Source organism: Columba livia, chromosome 3 (assembly GCF_036013475.1).
Source record: "Columba livia isolate bColLiv1 breed racing homer chromosome 3, bColLiv1.pat.W.v2, whole genome shotgun sequence".
NCBI classification, from domain to species: domain Eukaryota; kingdom Metazoa; phylum Chordata; class Aves; order Columbiformes; family Columbidae; genus Columba; species Columba livia.
Genome location: NC_088604.1, coordinates 41,726,826 through 41,742,336, shown reverse-complemented (window position 1 = coordinate 41,742,336; position 15,511 = coordinate 41,726,826). Strand labels below are relative to the sequence as shown.

Genomic DNA, 15,511 nt, shown 5'->3' with positions numbered 1-15,511 from the left:
GCGGCATTGCCAGCCTTGGTAACATGCAGAGACAGGACCTTTTTTACCTTAACTTCCACGAAGACTTGTCCACATCACAGCTAGTTTATGACTGATAGCATTCTGTGAAAGGGCTGGTGGCTTTCCACACTCTGCTGGATACAGAAAAGGCGGTTCTTCAGTACCATAGCTTAGTGGCAAACTTTATCTACCTTGTCAGGAAAGTGCTTTTTACCTTCCTGAAGATAAAGCTCATTCTAGCCATGCAGCACAAGCCAATCAACACTTCTTTCAAAAGCCCTGAATAGCTCTGCAGCAAATGAAGCTGACCAAACAAAAGCTGCTCCAGAAGCAGTTAGTTTATTTCTCCCTTCTTTCCATGTGGTTTTGGGACAGCAAACTGCTGTTCTCTCCTATTCTGCCAGGACTGCAGAAAAGGCTTTTCAGTAGCTTTGCGGCTGTCTTGTAAAACTGCAGCCAACCAGCTGAAATATGAAGAATATACCTGCGCAAACTCTGTGTTTGTGATGGCCACCAGCCCACCTGAAAGTCCTAGTTAACTCACAGTAGCTGTGAAAAAGGTGTGAGCTAAGCCAAGCAGAGATGGAGCATGAAGTGGCAGAGGAAGAATCATGGGATTACTGTCCATGTGTGCTTGACTCCACATTCCAGAATCACAGTTACTTCTGGCTTTTTTCCCTATGATATAGTTCCCTAGTACAGTGGTAAAAGACCTCTCCTTGGAAAGCAGACAAATCAGAATCAGGAAAGAGCAGACGACACCTACCTATAATAGTGAATAGTTGCTATATGAGACATTACTTATGTGGCAAAGCAAGAGTTTTGGAGACCTAAGCACCAGCTGTTTGTGTAAATATGGTTAGAGATTGTGTGCAGCAGTTACTCTGCTGAATCTTGCTGCATAGGCAAGCTCAAAAATTTTAATTGGGATTTGATGCTGCTTTTTTTTGCAGATACAACTGCATAGATCTAGGGGATTCTGCCAGTGGCAGCATAACTCCTGAGACAGCTCTGTAGCCAAGAAAGCAAGCCTGAGAGGCCTCTAAAAATACCATAAAATCCTCATAATCTGATCTCTACTTAACATTTCACTTCTCTGCCTGCCTAGCACCTTTTCCTTAAGAAACATAATGCCTCTGGGTTTGAGATCTCTACTGATGTAGCTGTTTTTTTAGGATGCAGGTCTATGTTCTTTCTTCAATTTGCAAAGTCGTAACTGCTATGGATAGTAGTTGCCAGAGAGACAAAAACTGCCCTAGTGAGAAAAGGGAGCAACTGAAGCGCTTAAATCTGTTGCAATCTGCTCTGTTGCTGAAAGGGAGAATGCTATTTAGGAATGCAGTCAGAAAGTGGAGAAGAGAGGTGATGATTTATAGGACTATTTTTTGGAAATATGTACATATTCTTTGCAAATAAGACCATTGTTTTTTTTCCCCTAACAGGGTAGAAGGATGGACTTTTGTTTTAAAAATCCAGCCAACTAAATTAGATTTCTTGACTATTCTGAATAAAGAAGTGACTAAGTATTGGTCAATGGGACTCATGATGGCCAGGAGTCCTCATCTAGGTTCTGCTGGTTGTTGTTTAGATGACTGAGCAGACCTCCTCACTGCTCTAGCTTTCATAAAAGAGCACCAGTGACTCATGTCTCAAAGCTTCAGGTTAGAGTCTGTATATAGAGAATAAAAATCCTTCATGTGATAAGATACTGAGTTCCAAAAACTTTGTTTGCTTATTTTCCATCTGGGAAAAGTACAATCGAAGTAAATGATGTATTGTAGAACACTTGTGAATGTAAGGATATGAGGACAAAATTAATGGACAATTGGAAAAATGGAAGCATAGCACCAATAATTTTCCCATTGCACACCAAGACTAATATTTTTCAAGGTGACTTGTCTTTGTAGTGCTAAGCATTTTAAAGAAAGAGGCTGGTAGGTGTAAGGTAGAAGGTGATTATGAAACAAGACTCTTACATGAAACGCTTTGTATTGCTGGAGCAAACAAATCAGCTGGGTTTGGACACTGAAAAAAGGAATAGAAGACTTTTAAGAGTCAAATCCAAGTGACTTCTTATTCATGTACTGAGAAAGAGTAAAATCAGTAAATTCAGTAAATTCAGAATAATTTGTAACAATACTATAAGAAGTTTAAACATATGCACACACACAAATAGAAACAAAATTCTAATCCCCTAAAACCTGAAATACTAAACAACAAAAATTGAAAGCATATTTTAAATAGAATATATATTTTAGATAGTATATATTGTAAAACCAGCAAAAATAACAATCCCTAAACCTCTCAAACTTCACACTCCTCTGAGAAAACAAAATCACAGTTGAGAGAAACCAGTGCTTAATTTCTTGGAGTGTCTCTTTGTGTGCATAACAAAAGGAAGAGCAGAGAGCTGGAACTACTAGGATAACAAGCCTAGAAATACAAAGCTTAATAAAAAGTCACTGAAAAGACTTTTTCTGTAGAAAAGAAAAAAGAAATCCTTCAGTCAAGAAATAGCAGATACATAAGAGGAATGGGTTGAAGGAACAATAGTCTGAAAAAAATCCTCCAGTAGTTACAAACACCTACATGTTCTAAGAGGATGTTTTCTTGTTACTACTTACTGTCTGAGTTAACATATGCACCAATGCCTCTGAGAGCAACTCTCAAGGTTAGAATACAGGAGTGAAGAATATTCTGCACAAACTGTTGACAATATATTGTACAAAGCAGATCAGTAGTTAGTGCAGAGATGATACCGCATTTGAAAAGACTCAAGCTACTCGCTATTTCTTAGCTTATTGTTTTCCTTTTATGCTTGTTAAAAGAGAAGTTAAATATTTGGAGTGTAAGTTAAAGCAGTTGATTCTATTGTTCAATTACTGGATTTTACTGTCATACATTATTCTACTCTTAATAGAGCAAAAATTTCATAACGAATTAATAAAATTTTTACCACTAGAGTAACAAGTTAATGTAAAATTATTTACTATATCTTGGAAACACAATTTGCCAAACAGTCTTTTTCCCATCTTAAGGTTTGCAGCCGAAAGTCTTTCTCTGCTACAACCCTACTGTGTTAAAAATAAGTATTTAAACAGGGGAAAGAGTTTTAATTCGTTCCCACTACACGAGGAAGACTTTTTATAACCATCTTACTTAGAAAGTAGCTTTCTAAAGAAAGTCAGCAGAGATAGCTAGGAGGAAATACAAGGAGAAAGAGGGAGAGCAAGGGAAATAAATTGGAAAAGAGTAAAAAAAGGAGCTAAATATGAGGTCAGCAGCACTCTGTTCAATTCTGTATTTCTGTTTTAAGGACATTGCAAACAGTCTATAAATTCCTGCAGTTAACACAGCTTAGCAAAGGTGGGTAGGACTAACTTGATCACTAGGATCATAAGAAGGACCAAAACCCCTGGCTGAGTAGGCTACCCCAAGTCCTAAAGAGCCCCAAACCAGAAACAGGTGCTACTAGTAGGGCTCAGAGGAAATGCTGGTGTCTGACTCCAAAACTGTAGCCCCGAAAAACCTCTGCTCTATTGTCTCTTAATGCTGGTCATGCTGAAACTCTCTGTCCCTCTGCCTTTCAGGCTCCTGTACACTTAGCAGCCTGGTGCCAGTGCGTCCCCACTGCCAGCGCACCCCCAGAAGGAGCTCGTTCTTCACAGGGAAGGGCCATTCAAGGCCGATAAACTAGCTATTGTCCCGACTCTGGGAATGCAGATGTGCCTACAAGAGCAAACTTCATCTTAAATGCAGTGGTAACAGCTGTTTTTTTTTGGTCTGCTTTTAAAGAAACAGGCATAGGATGAATTCCTTTTATGCAACTATGGAAGCTGTGACCTCAGATACAAATCCTGCTTCAGCTTGAAGTCATTCAGACCTAGATATTTCACTTTTCTTAAAGATTTCCTAGCTCCTAGGTGACAATGGCTGTCGATTTTAAAATGTGTGAAGAGCTTTAGGATCAGAGGCGAACAATCCTTTCCTCCTTATTGACGCCCTAGTTGCTAATTAAGACACTACTGTTTTCCCTTGACCTCTTTCTGTCTCTTGCCAATTGACTCCCTAATGATTTTTGCCCGGAGGCACGTATGCATCAGTAAAGGGTGGAGTCAACTTCCTTCCCTGTGCAGTTTACAGCCTTGTAAAGGGAAGGGGTTTGAATCTCCTTTGTTGGAAAGATCACAAAAAATGATCTCTGTTCTGGGTGAATCTTCCTCTGTTTGTGTTTCAAAAGGTATAATTCCCTAATTTCTTTATAAAGAAGGGTGCTGCTTCCCTCATCTCATGGGAGGATTCCCAGATCTGAATCCCATGAATGACCCACTCCTTCAGAGTGCTGGGTGTACCTTAGTGAGGGATGCAGGAAGACACATCCCAGTTCTTTTCTGGGCAGCCTCTTCCAAAGTTTGTGCTCTGTATCTTCATCCTTAGGTGCCTAACTAATTTCCTGCACCCTAACGAGGCTTTTGGGCCAGCCATGCTGATGCTTGAAGCACAAACAGTTTTTTGAGTGCAGCCTTTGGTCTGCATGATGAGGTACAGCGAGATATCACAGAAATCAGAGATAAAAATACCACAGTCTCCCTCCCAGCCAAATTAAATGGGATTTCTGGTAGAATATATATATCATAAGTTCTCTTAAAGGGAGTGAAATCAAATCAATAGTAATAATATTAGGAAATATCGGTCCTACTGACCAGCATCTTGGTCTGATGGAGAAGAACACATTTTTGCAAGGGCAATTAGAGCCTGCTGGTAGCTGACAAGTCTCAAAGATATGGCAGAGAACAAAGTGGCAGGAGGACTTCCCAGCTGCTCTATAAGTTTAACTTGAGTTGAGTTGAGTTGAACTTAATTTGTCTTAATTTAAGTGTTAATAATTTTCTATCTCATTTTTGACAGCTATAGCATGAGACTAATGACATTTTCTTTCCTTTAATAAAATACTTTAAGATCTACAGATTAAAAGTACCATACCAGCAAAATAAAATGCTGCTTTAGGAATAACAATACTTCCACTCCTGAAATACCTTGCTTTAAAGAATTATTTGGACTTTTATTTGGACTTTCAGTTTTAATCAGAGTAGTCACAAAATTATTACTGAAACTGCTTTATAGAGAGTGAAGAAGGGGTGGAAATGGAGTTTCAGAATGATAAAGTGATTTCCACAAAATCAAGAAGATTTTACCAGGTATTTGATGATGATGATTTCAATTTACATCAAAACAGTTAAGTCTGTGGCATATTTTTCTTCAAACAAATGGCACCAGAAACTAGTCATATCACATTTATTCAGATCAGATATCTCTGGCATGTATCTTTGTTTCAAATCTCTGAAAACACATCCTAATCCTCTTGATTATAGTAAGTTAGTAAAAGGAAATGGAAGATTTAATCAGATTTAAGTCAATGACCCCTTGATCTGTACAATAAGAAAAACCACAACCCTTTTTCTGAACTATAGTCAAACTCTGTCAGCAAAGCTGGATTTGCTGAAAGACAAGAAGTATCGGGGACAAAATCTTGCTCACAGAAACACTGGAAAACCTTCTATTAATTTTAGTATTGTTAGGGTTTTGTTCTTCCAGTTGATTGCAGCAACATGTAAGAAGTGAGAAAAACAGCTCAAAAGGTATTCCTTTGTGATTAAAGTTAACTTAGAAATGAAAAACCTAAGGCAAGTCTGGAGACAGAAAGATGTGTAAATCAGAGTTCAGGGAATCCAAATGATGGAACAAGTTACAAGTAATAGACACTCTCCCATATAAACGCATATATACAGACACACACAATCTATAACCTTAGGAAAGATGTAATCAGCTATTGAAAGTGTGCTTCAGTTTTCACACCTGAAAGATTTTATAAATACAAATATATATTTACATATACACACACATATAAATACAAAGCATTTATGTGGTATTTATTATGATTCATTTCTTAGATTCTTTGAAATGTGTCTTGTCAGTTCTGCTTCATGTTTCTTTGTCTTCATACCCTTACACACATCTCTATGTAAGTATATGCACATACATACGTATGCTTATGAATATATAGGAAACTAGCGTCCAGTCTGCTGGAAGTGGACAGAGGCAGTTGTCCTAATGAGATGTGCTGCTGCTTCTCAACCTGACAGCCAGCGGATGCAGAAGGCAGTGGAGCGACTGCCACTGCCATGCTGGCGAACAGGAGGGAGAGAAACAAAGCACTGAATTCGCTGAGGCACTGAACCAGGGAGGGCTGGATATGAAGACGAGGCAGAAAGTGGAGATGGGGATTACCATTATTATTATAAGAGAAATAAAAGCTTTTTCTGTCTTAGATACCTTAACCCTTTTATCAGAGGCGACATGAAAGAAAGCATTGCTCTCAAACAGCTCCTTCAGCTAGACGCACAACAGCAAGCTGAATCCTGCAATCTTGAAGATTATTTCCAGTGTGAGAGGCATGAGACCTCTGTGTGCATATCTGGAGATGGGAAATCTGCCTTTAGACTTTTGGAAAAACTCTGGCAAGGAAGAGAAGGCAATCACTCAGACTAGGTTGATTTCATGGGGCAGTGAGATGGATTTACTTAAGAATCTTTCCTAATAAGCAAATGAGCATGTTTATTGACATAGTTGATATGAATAGAAAGCTTTAAAGATAAAGGACTCTTAAAATCCAATTTAGTTTTCATTCATGTTCTATCTCGCATTTTCAGTGTCAGCAATGATTATCAGCTTCATTTTTATGACCAGTTTCTTTCAATTTTTCTGTGCTTTTAGGTTTTGAGTCATGAATACGACATATATATGATAGTTGTTTTCAACCAGCTATTTCTAGTGGATTAATTTTAACTGCTGATACAAAAGCTTAGGATTTTTTTTTTTTTTTTTGTGTGTGTGTGTGTTAAAAAAAATTCTAAGGACATTTTAGAGTGTCTTTCAAAGTTTGTTTTTTTTTTTTTCATATATCTTCTGTTTATTTTCTGAATTATTATGATCAGGTTCCTATGTCATGCCCAAGACCTTAACATCTGGTTTGGTTATTTATTGTTCTGAAATTATGCTCTGTGGTGCCAAAAGGGAAGATTAAAATATAAGTAGAATATGTGGGAATTTTTTCTATTTAAACTATACTCTACACATAAGGTGGTTATTTTGCTCTGTGCTGCAAAACAGAGAGAATGAGAGGAAAACGACCTGAGTGCACACATTCAGTTGCTTCCTTAACACTGCTTAGAGTAGCTGCCTGGCTGGGAAAATGTGTCTTCAGCAGAACTCAGCTTCTGTGTAGGATCAGTGTAGGATTCTGTGTAGGATCTTACTGATTGGCTCCTATTGCAGGACCTCCAGCCATAGAGAGGGTTTCTTTTGCAGAGCTTTATTCATTCTGTAGACTGATTTACTGCTAGAGAAAGTTTGGCCAAGTCAGAACAAGGAAGGCATTGTACAGATATATATGAAGATGGGAGGAGATTTTGTAACTCAGTCTTTAGTGTTTATTAAGGGATAATTGGCAGGTGGTAGCTAATGTGTGCTTACATAATAGATAAAGACAACATATGTATTATAATATACATCTTAACTGAATGTGTCTTACTTGCTTTAAACAAATAGTACAAAAAAAATCTTGTTTCAAATTGTTAGAAGCTAGAAATATCTATTAGAAACCAGAGGTTGAAAACCTAGCTGTGAGTAATTTCTACCTTATGTCAATCTATTCAAGCATGTATTTGAAGTGAATTCATTGTTTTATTTCTTGCATGGTGCAGGAATGGCAAAAAAACCACTGTAGTTGCTGGTGGCAGCTGGCAGTGGGGAAGAGAACATACATAGCCTGTTGTAAAGTAGGTGGCCCTTTATAAAGTGTGAGAACCGTTTCAGGCTGCTGTATGAGCTCTGGCTGTTTTGGAAACCCTGTTGCTGGATGCAGGTACGGTTCATGCTGCAGGACCCCAGGGTGGTCCAGCCTTCACCTCAGTTTGGAGCTGAATATCCTCATAAAGCCCTAGAGCAGTTTTGAAACAAAGCCCCTGATTACTTCCCGGAAAGGAAAATAGTTTGTACACACCTAAAACTCTTGAAGGACTGAACCAACAGACAGTGGTGGTTCCCCTTCAGGGAATCCACTTCAGAATGGCAATATGGATCCAAATCAGATCACTAATGCAGGCAATAGCCTCAGCAATAAAGTCACAAGAATAATTAACCATGCATGAGGCTCTTTTCAATCTCAACAGTAAAATATGCCAAGACCTGGTATGCTTGCCAAAGGAACAGAAATAACCCAATGTACTAGTTGTATGCCGAATGGTATGTTAGCATCGTTATTGTACCTGCAGGTTTTTTCTGTTTGTTTCTAGTTCCTAGTAAGCTCCCAATTACACCTGTTATTAGCAATTGATACAACAGATGACGAGAAAGACTATGTTTAAAGGTCAGAGGAGGAGTACCCTTGGATTTTTACTTTGGGTTTTTAGAGAAGTAACTACATGCAGAATACTTTTCCTGTATTCCAAATAAAGTAATATTAACTGGAAAAAAATAGTTTTTCAGGTACTTACAAAATACTTAGAAAATTCCTTAAAGTTTAAAGAAAGTCTTCCTGCTTTAAGCTGCTTGTTTGAATGCCAAGCAAGCATTTATTCAATGTCCATGGTGTAAGCATTTAAACAGAAAACAGATTGCTTAAAAGAACTTCTGTGCAATTGACAGATATTGGGATTTGACTGCACTTCTGTGTTATTTAAGATGATAACAAATGAAATGTGTGCATCCAGAAAAGCAGTTTTTGGATGGATGATCTTTACTTGCTGATGAAAGTAAAATGAAGTAAATTACATTTCAGCCTCTTTGAAAATGCTGTATAATGCTGAACTGAACTGTAAGTATTTCACTGGGAGATTTCTAATAGGTTCTCAAAGAAATTTACTTTTTTTTTTTTTTTCCCTATTTTTTCCCTAAATAGAGAATAAAATATGATAATATCCCAGGAGGCTTCTGGAAAGATACTTTAAATAGTCATTTTGTGCAAGGAAGCAAGACAGAGTTTTGCAGAGTTGATGTGTTGATAGTATGATTACTATAGCTAGATTTATTTTTCCATTGGGATTTTACATCACTGTTGGATTTAACTGCCACATACAAGATAAATTGCATAAAAGGGATAGTGTTCAGGCAAATGTGGCACAGAATTTAACTTTAGAATGCCTTGATTTACAAAACCTAAGAACAATAGAAATGTTTCCACTGCTATTATTGTTTGAAATGTAGAGGAAAGATTTTTTTCTTTCTTTTACAGATTCCTGCAGTGTATAAGCTGCTGTTCCTTGCTAGTGGAGGACCAACTCAAGTTTACAGGACAGTAACTATAAACTATAGTGGAAATTACTTTCTTGTTTCCGGTGGACAAAGCAAATTAAATGCCCTTTGTTTCCTATTCTCTCTCCATACATTGGTTCTCAAATGATTTTGGATTCTGATGCACTGGGTATAAAACTATATTTTGATCTATGGAAGTTCAAGGAGGATAGATCACAAATTTGGTTTTGGTGTGTGTGTGTGCTTTTTGTTTGATTGTTTTGTTTTGTGTTTTTTGTTTGTTTGTTTGGTTGGTTGTTTTTTTCCCATTATAAGTTTGTTAAAACAAAAACATATTTCAAGAATGTTGTGATTGTTAACATTTTTTTGTCAGATTTTGAACAAGTTTTCAAGCAAGTCCATAGCCGCTTTAAAACAAGCAAACCTCATTAGGGAGGGAATGGTTTGAAAGATTTCAGTTTTGTCCTGATAAAAACAAGAACATTTTCAACATCACAAAAATTTGCAGAGGACAAAAAAAGTCATTCCAGCTATCAATTTATGATAACCTTAATGGCTGTAAGATTTCTCATCCTGTGTGAAGCCTGGAGGACAGGTACACACTGTCACATGCTGTCAGGATGGGATATGACAACAGCATCACAGCTTTCTCCTGGGTTGAACAACTGGATTGCTTTCTAAAGAAAAGCAAAGGTTGAAGAAATACATCTCACCTTGATACAAACATAGCCTGAGCAATTAGTGGTTTCCATCAGGAGACAACCCAGCGACAGTTGCTCTAGCAGCAAGCACTGCTACCCAGTGTCCCCTAAGCTCTTGGGTAAGGATACCTTGAAGAATCTGCCTCAAAGAGATTGTGCCTATAATATGCACATGTCAGATACCTTATGAAAATGTCAGTCTCCTCACTGATTCTATACTAGTCATCTCTACTAACAGCGTGACCGTGGTGAGAGCTTCACAGTCTCAGCCTCAGATTCCTACTGAGAACCACCTCAACTCACTCTTTTAACTGCCCCCTCTTCTTTGTTTTTTGTTTTTTTTTTTTTTTTTTTTGTTTTTTTTTTTTTTTTTTTGTTTTTTGTTTTTTTTTTTGTTTTTTTTTTTGTTTTTTTTTTTGTTTTTTTTTTTTTGTTTTTGTTTTTTTTTTTGTTTTTCCCTTCTGCTTCTACTGCTTACTTTTCTTCACCCTCTGACCCTGTTTCGATCTTTACTTTGTTCCCTTTTTGGGCCAATGTCACACCTTTTTCATTTCTCAGAATTAGCAACAATTAGGGGAGTCTAGCAGGTCTAGAAACATCCTAACAGCTTATTGAACTGACCAACTACTTATTGAACTGACCAAATAATACTGTCATTGTTGCTTTTCCTGCTCTTTGTCCTCAATTAGAGTGCTATTTTCTATGTATTAGCCTATTTTAAGGCAGATCAACAGAAATTTGAATGTCCTCTATAGGGCCCAGCATGTTAATCTAACAACAATTATTAAATAAATGGAAATTGCTGAATAAAAGCATATGAGAAGACTGGGAGAAAAGCACCTGGAAGCAGTGTATTTTTATTTCTGGTACTCCACTCCTCTGAGAGAGGGGAAAGATTATCATTGCTCAGACAACTAAAGCTAGATAAGGAACTGGAAGCCTTAGGACTTCAAATGTGTTCAGGAAAGACAGGACCTCCATACTTAGAATAAAGGTTCCAGAATAGAGGCAGTTTCTTGATAGTGTTATTTGTTTGTTTGTTATTTGTTTGTTAAGACATTTTATACTACATACATGTTCTACTGTGTTATATAAAATGGGTTTGGACTTGAAGAACCATGGCTTTACCATGGCTTCACCATTTCACCATGCAGAATTAATTTCCCTGTCTATAAGTGTATACTTGACTAAGGGTCCTACAGTTACCTTTATGGAGACATGATGCAGCATATATTGCATACCTGACATTTCCCAAGGACTTCTTTCTTAATCTTACATGCATTTGATAGTTGACTCACTCTGCTCATTATTCACTACTAGAGTTATTTCTCTTTCCCCCAGCAGCAGACACTCCAAATTAAAAATACCTGCAGCATCCAGATCACTGATGCTTTCAGGTGAAATCTTCATCCCATTAATGACCATGAATTAAAATCCCATGAATTTGATTATAACACTGGTGTTTTGCACATATTTTCTAGACCCAGGATTGCAGGCTTCATGTAGATTACTATGTAAATGCCTCATTTGAGATAAGAGGCATTATGTTCTTCCAACTGTATTCAGTTCTGTCTGCTTCCAGTTCCAGTCCCCTGCCAGTCCCCTACCTGTCCTGCTTCTCAGCTCTCTAGAAGACTTGATGCAGGTAACAGCACTGCCACCAAATGATGCTGCTCTGAACCACCAAGTCACTTTTTTCCATGCTCCTCAGTATGCCCATTCTAGAACTCTGCTCTGGCCTGACATCCATCCATCACACATAGTGCTTTGATGTTCAGTGGGGCTCCATGTTTGACCTCACTTTTAACATGTTTTTGCCTTACCTATTGAGAATCACTGTTCTTGAAGTTTCCTTAATGTTTGCCATAGTATGAATATGACTACTAAGCTATCAACATGTCTATACTTCAAACCGGTCATGCTATTATGCCATAAAAGCAGCATAATAAGCAAAGCCACAGAATGGTATAAAGAATAACTAATACAAAACTGTATACAGCACACTAACATCATTCCTCTTGCAGCTGCTGAGGAGAAAAATCACTTAGATGAAACAAAGCAAAGGAGGTTTCATAAAGAAATGATACAGTGAAGGCCATTCTTACCTCTCTGCTTTTGTTTTGTTTTGTTTTGTTTTGTTTTGTTTTGTTTTGTTTTAGTGGAAAAGGCTTCTAAGCAGAATAATTAAAAATGGAGTGTTGAGGATGGGTAACAGAAGGATTTTCTTCTAAGGGCAAAGGGATATGGAAACATATCTCACAAATGTGGGCTTTCCTGGTCCTCAGTCACTAGTACTTTGCCTTTTGCTTTGCAGCTTTGAAAGCTGGTGTTACTCCCTTGATAATAAGACCCCCTTCCAGTGTGATAACACTGGCAGGTGTTTGCTACTGAGCATCATAACTCTGAAGGTATATTTCCATTGTAAATGCAGAGTATGAAACCCAGTATTTGAATGTCATTCCCACATCTTGACTAACATTCTGTCACTGTCATTTTAGCATCCTAATTACACCAACATTGTCCTTTGTGACTCATACTGCAGATTTCCAATAAAAGTGTCTCTGATGAGGGAAGTAGCATTATGGCAATCAAGCAGCAGAACAACATCTCTAAATAATCTTAGCTTGTTCAACATCCCTACTGCACTGTAGAACATAGATCTGAACAGCTAAACATGGCAAGAAAGTGCACATCATTGTGAACTGCTCTGCCTTAGACAGCTGCTAAGGAGCAATTAAATATGGATGAGAATTGCGAGACTTCAGTGCACCTCACACCTGAAAGCCTGTAACATTGAATGGTGGTAAAACAGCAAAACAATATAATGCATGCCTGTTAGTGCCTTCCCTGTATGCTTGCATTTGTGCGTATGAACTCACACACAAAAGAATTCCCACACAATAGACTCATTAGAAATGTTTTCACCAGTTGTTTTTTATTCAAGTGTTCTGGAAGCCTGAACCCAGGAAACCTTAGGTTCCTGGGGACTACAGCATTGTGAATGCACAGAGCTTCCATTCTCCAAGGGAACCACAGCTGTAGAGCAAAGCTTGAAAGAGTAACCTGGTGCACCCCAAAAACTAAGATGAAAAAATATAGTACTTATTACAAGAAATCCTATTGTGGGACTGTGGGAAAGTAACTCGCAAGTTTTACTGTTTGGTACTTCCAATACAGTTTACAGAACTCACTTCTCTCTATTTTTTTTTTCTTCCTTTTGATACCACATGGATCTGAACCATGACTGCAGACTACATTGTGCCTGAGAAAAATTATGCTGAATACACTTGGCTGCAAAGCTTCATTAGGAAATGGTTTAGCAACTGAGTAGGCCCAGAGTAGAAAAATGCTTGGGTGATATTCTCTGTGTTTTGGAACTTATCAGAGATGTGGAATGCGTACAGCCTGAACTGCTCTAGCTCTATTGCTGTCACAGGATGACTGGTATAATTTAAAGAAACATGCCATTGATTAGATGCTCCCATGCTGTTTTACTGCATGTTAAAGCTATACTAGTTAGTAGATGTTACAAGGAATTTTCTGCACTTTTTTTTTTTTTTAATTTATTTTTTATTACTTGTTTGTTTTTCTCCTAAACTGATATACGAATATCAGTAGTAGAGAGTTCCATTGTCTTTTGTGTACTCCAGGACTGTGACACTGGTAAAACAAAGACTCCTGCTTAGTCTTGTCTCTTCCCTGAGGATAGTATGCCACTGCTGTCTGTACAGGATTGCCAATTGGTGGCTTCCCTCAATTCTAAAGTCACTGTTGCCACTGCTAAAACATGAAGAAAGATGCAGACCAGATTTATTTTGTGTTAGTGCAAAAATACATAGAATTCTGCTGGGGGAAGGTATGCTGAAATGAAAAAACTGTTTCAGAGGTAGTTATGCTATAAATAGTTAAAAGTATATCTTTTCTTATTTTGTTCAAAAAAAGTAGTCAGGATGCTTACAAAGCTTTCAGATCTGGGATCTGTTCTTGCACAAGAACCTCATGTTCAATCATCAGAACTCTTGACACAGGACTTTGATCTGCAGCACGTCTTCCCAAACACACATATACTTCCCATTCCCATTCTAGTCTCTTCCACAGATTTTTCTCTGATCCTCAATCTTAATACTTAATCAAAGTATCAGTTTTTAAAGTTGCTTCCAAAGGATTGCTGACTGTTACACCATAGGTTTGGAAATGCTTGTATCTCCAAGGCATAGTCAGGCAGAGCTATTGCCTGTAAGCAAGCCACTTTTTCAGAATAACTGAGGAAAGCATATTGACTGGGCTGGTATTAAATGTTACTATGAATGAAATATTTATCTTGTATAAATAAAATCTCCCTCTAGACCAGCAAGAAGCAGTTTATCTCACTGTAAACTCATTGACACATTTAAAATATCATTTAATCCCTTTACATACACAAGCACACTTTAGACTACCATAAAATAGAAGCTATGATGGTAATTTTGACAGAGACTGGAAATCAGAGCAACCTATTAGGAGGATACTCAAGAGTTTCAGTGTAGATGACATTGTGCCTTGTTTGCTTGAGTGGTGATAGTAACACTGGCAAGTCACGTCTTATGCCTGATTCAGCTTCCTCAATCATAAAATGGAATTAAAGAGACTTATCTTCTTTGTACAGTATTCTGAAACTACGTACTGAAATTATCATGCAATGAACACCGTTTTGCTTGTACTGACTGAAATCTCTGTTAAGTGAGTAACTGGAATCTGCAATGGCTTTGGCCTTGCAAATCAGCACAGGTGAGATCCAGCAGACTGGAAAAATAAAAAGATTAAATGTGATATATCAAATTATTTCCTAATATCAGTGTCATGTCAACTGCATAAAGTAGGTTTTACTGACTGCAGAAGAAACTCTGATTTGCACCACTGATAGGTCCATATCATCACATTACAGCCTCAGCACGTTTGCCCTTCAAATAAGCCCAAAGTAAGCCATTTTAGTTCAGATAACGTGTGGGCACAAGCCATAATCTATCTGAGCTAACACACTCAACCTTTCAGCGTGTGTTTGGAAGGGCTGGCTGTGCTGATGCCCTTGAACGCAGCCCAGAGCAAAGCTGGTTCTCACTTCTTGAGTGTGGCCAGAGTGATTATACAGCATAGATCTTACAAATTGTGGCAGTCCTTAAGCTGTAGTTTGTTGGCACTTCTACTAACTTGTACGAAAGTTAAGAACTTCGCTCACAGAAGGCACATACAGGTAAAATAACACTACGTAGTTCTTGTGCATAGAGGTTTTGCCATGTGTAAGATTGCCATGTACTTTCCTTGATGGAGACCAAGCTTTTTAGGTTGATAAAACACAGCCTCTATTCTGGTATGATCTGAATAACTGGAAGAAGCGATTCTTAATCTTGAGATGATAGAAAGAAAGGATGGATGGACCTGATGGATACAGAGAAAGATGAAAGTAGGTAAATACACTCCAAGCTGGTATGAAGTACAGCTATTACTTTTACGTTTTGTCT

At 37.8% G+C, this 15,511-nt stretch overlaps 1 protein-coding gene across 6 annotated transcripts in view; it reads right to left on the bottom strand.

The window, feature by feature from the left end:
- The window catches only part of FUT9 (fucosyltransferase 9), a 108,738-nt gene that overhangs the window by 17,099 nt on the left and 76,128 nt on the right, over nucleotides 1–15,511 (bottom strand). The window contains exon 1 of one of the 6 annotated variants that reach the window (XM_021285567.2): nucleotides 48–668. The exons of the other annotated variants lie outside the window; for them this stretch is intronic. The gene's annotated coding sequence lies outside the window, so the exon portion shown is untranslated. Of the gene's footprint in view, nucleotides 1–47; nucleotides 669–15,511 lie in introns of those variants that run through there. 6 annotated transcript variants of the gene reach the window in all.